A 6,005-nucleotide genomic window follows, 5' to 3' on the forward strand; every position below is an offset into this window, starting at 1 on the left:
GCGCCTTCGGATTTTAAAGGTATGATGTCACCGGCCTCAGCGCGCACCCCTATCTCGCATCTCCCCTTGCGGGGGTTCTGGGCGTGTGTGTGCATGTGTGTGTGTGTGTGACTACACCGTACAGTAGGGTGAACATATTTCCTCCAACAACCTGCTCTGTCCTCTCCTATAGTCAATGAATTGGACAACCTCTGTATCTGCAAAGAGAGAGGGAGAGACTGAACAAGAGTGAAAGAGACTGAAAGAAAGAGAGTGTGTGTGTGTGTGTGTATGTGTGTGTGTGTTTGTGTGTGTGTGTGTGTGTGTGTGAGAGAGAGAGAGAGAGAGAGTGCATGTGTCTGTGTGTATGAGTGCATGTGTGGGAGGGGAGGGAGGAGAGGAGAGGGAGGGGCGGAGAGGAGAGGGAGGGAGGGAGGGAAGGAGGGGAGAGAAGAGGAGAGAGGGAGGGAGAAAGGGAGGGGAGTGGAGAGGGTAGAGAAGGGAGGGAGGGAGGGAGACGGCTGAGGTGGCACCAGATGTTCAAAAATGGTGATGAAATTTGGCACGCATGCTCAGGGATATGAATTTAGCTAACCTGCAAAGTATGGTTCAGTTTGGCTGCATGGTGGCGTGGTCTCGCACATAAATGTAAATAGTCTGGGTGCCGTTTGATTAATTGTTCAGCAGTCTTATGGCTTGGGGTAGAATCTGTTTCAGGAGCCTTTTGGACCTAGACTTGGTGCTCCGGTACCGTTTGCCGTGCGGTTGCAGAGAGAACAGTCTATGACTTGGGTGACTGGAGTCTTTGACAATTTTTTTGGCCTTTCTCTGACACCGCCAAGTATATATGTCCTGGATGGCAGGAAGTTGTAGCGCCTTACGGTAACGGAAAGGCGGAGCAGTTGCCATACCAGGCGGTGATGCAACCGGTCAGGATGCTCTCGATGGTGCAGCTGTAGAACTTGTTGAGGATCTGGGGACCCATGCCAAATCTTTTCAGTCTCCTGAGTGGGGAAAGGTGTTGTCGTGTCCTCTTCACGACTGTCTTGGTGTGTTTGGACCATGTTAGTTTGTTGGTGATGTGGACACCAAGTAAATTTAAACTCTCGACCCGCTCCACTACAGCCCCGTCGATGTTAATAGGGGCGTGCTCGGTCCTCCTTTTCCTGTAGTCCACGATCAGCTCCTTTGTCTTGATCACGTTGAGGGAGAGGTTGTTGTCCTGATACCACATAGCCAGGTTCCTGATCTCCTCCCTATAGGCTGTCTCATCATTGTCGGTGATCAGACCTACCACTTTTGTGTCGTCAGCAAACTTAACGATGGTGTTGCAGTTGTGCTTGGTCACGTAGTGGTGGGAGTACAGGAGGGGACTAAGCACACACCCCTGAGGGGCCCAAATGTTGAGGATCAGCGTGGCGGACGTGTTGTTACCTACCCTAACCACCTGGGGCGGCCCGTCAGGAAGTCCAGGATCCAGTTGCAGCAGGAGGTGTTTAATGATGAGCTTTGTGGGCACTATGGTGTTGAACGCTGAGCTGTAGTCAATGAATAGCATTCTCACATAGGTGTTCCTTTTGTCCAGGTGGGAAAGGGCAGTGTGGAGTGTGATTGAGATTGCGTCATCTGTGGATCTGTTTGGGCAGTACGCGAATTGGAGTGGGTCTAGGGTTTCCTGGATGATGGTGTTGATGTGAGCCATGACCAGCCTTTCAAAGCACTTCATGGCTACCAACGTGAGTGTTACGGGGCGGAAGTCATTTAGGCAGGTTATCTTCGCTTTCTTGGGCACAGGCACTATAGTGGTCTGCTTAAAACATGTTGGTATTACAGACTCAGTCAGGGAGAGGTTGAAAATGTCAGTGAAGACACTTGCCAGTTGGTCCGTGCATGCTCGGAGTACACGTCCTGGTAATCCGTCTGGTCCTGCGGCCTTGTTAATGTTGACCTGTTTTAAAGGTCTTGCTCACATCGGCTACGGAGAGAGCGATCACACAGTCGTCCGGAACAGCTGGTGCGCTCATGCATGCTTCAGTGTTACTTGCCTCGAAGCGAGCATAAAAATAAATTTAGCTCATCTGGTAGGCTCACGTCACTGGGCAGCTCGCGTCTGGGTTTCCCTTTGTAGTCCGTAATAGTTTTCAAGTCCTGCCACATCCGACGAGCGTCAGAGCCGGTGTAGTAGGATTCAATCTTAGTCCTGTACTGATGCTTTGCATGTTTGATAGTTCATCTGAGGGTATAGTGGGATTTCTTATAAATTAGTGTTAGTGTCCCGCTCCTTGAAAGCGGCAGCTCTAGCCTTTAGCTCGGTGCGGATGTTGTATGTAATCCATGGCTTCTGGTTGGGATATGTACGTATGGTCACGACATCGTCGATGCACTTATTGATGAAGCCGGTGACTGAGGTGGTGTATTCCTCAAAGCCATTGGATGAATCCCAGAACATATTCCAGTCTGTGCAGCAAAACAGTCCTGAAGTGTAGCATCTGCGTCATCTGACCACTTCCGTATTGAGCGAGTCACTGGTACTTCCTGCTTTAGTTTTAGCTTGTAAGCAGGACATAGGAGGATAGAATTATGGTCAGATTTGCCAAATAGAGGGCGGGGAGAGCTTTGTATGCATCTCTGTGTGGGAACTAAAGGTGGTCTAGAGTTTTTTATCCTCAGGTTGCACATGTGACATGCTGATAGAAATGAGGTAAAACAGATTTAAGCTTGCCTTCTGGGGTATCCCAGGAGTTCTACCCCGGGGATGGTAATAGAGGGGAGGTACGTGAGGCAACGTTGGCTCCCTCTGTTGGGAAATGTTGGAGCTGGGCACCCCGACACGGACAGCTCTAAGTGGAGGTAATTAGAGGAAAGTGCCAACCAGCCGTGGAGGCCAAATAAAAGGAGCACGGTGGCACACCGCGAGAGGAAATGGGGAGAGACCGACACCGAGCAAAAGGAGAGAAGAGGGACCGAGCCAAACCTCAGTGATTTTCTTTGTTATGTTTATTTTATGTCCTAGTAAAGTTGTTTTTGCAGACTAAAACCTGCCTGTCTCTGTGTTAATCTCTGCACGCTCAACCCAACACCCTACGGTTTACCACACTGCATTAAAGTCCCCGGCCACTAGGAGCGCCGCTTCTGGGTGAGCATTTTCTTCTTTGCTTATGGCCTTATACAGCTGGTTGAGTGGGTCTTAGTGCCAGTGGGTCTTAGTCCCACCTGGTAAATAGACGGCTACAAATAAGATGAGAACTCTCTTGGTAGATAGAATGGTCTACAGCTTATCATAAGGTACTCTACCTCAGGCGAGTAATACCTCGAGACTTCTTTAATACTAGACATCGCGCACCAGCTGTAGTTGACAAATGGACACACACCCCCACCCCTCGTCTTACCAGAGGTAGCTTCTCTGTTCTGCCGGTGCATGGAAAATCCCGCCAGCTCTATATTATCCGTGTCGTCGTTCAGCCACGTCTCAGTGAAACATAAGATATTACAGTTTTTAATGTCCCGTTGGTAGGATAGTCTCGAACAGAGACCATTCTGTTTATTTACATTTTTACATTTTAGTCATTTAGCAGACACTCTTATCTAGAGCGACTTACAGTAGTGAATGCATACATTTCTTAAATTTTTGGTATTTTTTATATATTTTTATTATTGTTATTACTTTTATTTTTTGTACTAGCCCCCTGTGGGAATCAAACCCACAACCCTGATGTTGCACACACTGTGCTCTACCAACTGAGCCACAGGGATCTATTCTCCAGTGATTGCACGTTGGCCAATAGAACAGATGGTAGAGGCGGGTTACCTACTCTCTGACGAATTCTCACAAGGCACCCCGATCTCCGCCCCCTGTATTTCTGTCTTTTCTTCACGCGAATGACAGGGATTTGGGCCTGGTCTCGGGGCAAGCAGTATATCCTTCGCGTCAGAATCATTAAAGAAAAAATCTTTGGCCAGTTCGAGGTGAGTAATCACTGTTCTGATATCCAGAAGCTCTTTTCGGTCATAAGAGATGGTAGCATCAACATTATGTACAAAACAAGTTACAAACAATGCGAATAAACAAACAAAATAGCACAGTTGGTTAGGAGCCAATAAAACGTCAGCCATCCCATTATTATTATTATCCAGCGCCATTTTTCATATTGTAACAAACCTTGGTACAGATGTTGGAAACACTGTCAAGACTCAACATATACAAGCACCTTCAAATCATCCTCACAGTGGCGCAACAAAGGGCACATTTTATATATCTTGATCTGTTTGACACAAAAGGATGAAATGTGGCACACATGGTCAAGGAAATGTCACTAGCTAATCTATAAAGTATGGTTGAGTTTGGCCACACAGTACATTTTGCAGTGTTAAAACAACACTTAAAAGTGTTCATTTTAACACTACCCCGGATAATATATGGTCTCACTCTACAGGGTGTAAAAAGTAATCTGATTATAGTGTTACATTTTATGTGTTAAAAATTAACACTGCGTTACACTTACTAGTGTCACTCAAAAGTTTCACTTGGGGTGAATTAACACTCACAGTGATTTTTCTATTCAACATTTTAATATAGAGTTAACTCTTTATTAGTGTTAACGTTTACATTTCTGGTTACTCTGTCCAGTGTAAAAACAATGCTTTCTGGAATTACAAAATAACAACGAATCCAAACAGAACAATTGCATTCATGTCACGAAAAATATTTTATGAAATTAGCCACGTGCTACAATCTGAGCACATACTATAAAAACAAAGGCATTCTGTCGTATTAAGAGACGGATTCTGGAATGTCACACTTTAAGTAACAGCCCAGTGAAAATCTTACTTTTAAAAGTTCACATTCTGTTAACTTATACCCAAATAATTATACATCTAATCAAACGGCAAGCGGTACCGGAGAACCAAGTCTAGGTCCAAGAGGCTTCTAAACAGCTTCTACCCCAAAGCAATAATACCCCTGAACATCTTTAAATGCATCGCATTGGTCATCAAAACAAAGACTTTCAAGGGGTGAGCCAACCAATAGAACTTGCTCGTCTTTCACAACAATATCCTTGATTTTGTAAAACAATGGTACGTCGATGATTATTTCGACACATACTATCAAGCCAAGGCGATAGATAGTCAGCACATTTGTGCTTTCGCCATTTCACTGAGAAAACATTTGTGTTTACTGAGACATTCAATCTAGTAGCAATCTCAACGACCTTCTTTCATATCATTGAGCTGTACCATTGACCCTGGCTAATCTGTCCTGTTTGAAAGATTCCCATTGATAAATCATGTGATGTTGGTGCTTTTAGACTAGTGTCATGTTGACATTTTGTTGACAACTCTTTTGCTATGTTTTAAAGAAGTTATGTTTTGCTTCATAATGAAGAATCGGCTCAATATTCCTTATACACCGAGGATAATGTATCATGAAAATGATGTTTAGGCAAAATATTCCTATTTAGGAAACAAATACTTGAAGAGCCTATGATGCGCAGTAATGAAGTGTGTTAGAAAGATAGTCAGACCCTCGTTTATTACAATATTGACGATCTGTAGTAGTAACAGTAGCATCATTCTGAACCAGATCACCGAACATCAATGCCATATTGCGGAGAAGACACCAAGATTGGATAGCATTTAGGCCCAAAGCATTGTTTTCATCATCCAATTTGACTGCAGGCGGACGATTCCTCCTCTCTGCGTATCCATAGTCAAATCACTGGATTCACTGGATTCACAAAGTTAGCTTGTACATTCTGTAACACAAGTTTTACCTCAAACTGTGCAATTCCTCCTAAAATGCTGTGCATAATATCAACAGTTGTCAGCTGTGTTGAAGTCCTGCAGAGGGTTCAATAAACAGGCATATTTCACAACCTATACATGAGGTAGTGTTGGATTTGACTGTATAGTTTGACAATGGTCCGATTGCATGCCCTTCGCAAAATCACACTTAAGTCATCTTCACAGAACACAGTTTGAAAATCCCTGTTCTCGGTGAGGCAAAAAACGACAGCAATACAGGGCAC

General features: G+C 44.8%; 1 protein-coding gene across 1 annotated transcript in view; it reads right to left on the minus strand.

The window, feature by feature from the left end:
* flna (filamin A, alpha (actin binding protein 280)) overlaps window positions 1–20 on the minus strand; it is an 82,390-nt gene extending 82,370 nt beyond the window's left edge. The window contains exon 1 of the mRNA XM_029724299.1: window positions 1–20. This exon is cut by the window's left edge and continues 284 nt beyond it. The gene's annotated coding sequence lies outside the window, so the exon portion shown is untranslated.
* Window positions 21–6,005: the final 5,985 nt, after the last annotated feature.

Source organism: Salmo trutta, chromosome 30 (assembly GCF_901001165.1).
Source record: "Salmo trutta chromosome 30, fSalTru1.1, whole genome shotgun sequence".
Taxonomy (NCBI): Eukaryota; Metazoa; Chordata; class Actinopteri; order Salmoniformes; family Salmonidae; genus Salmo; species Salmo trutta.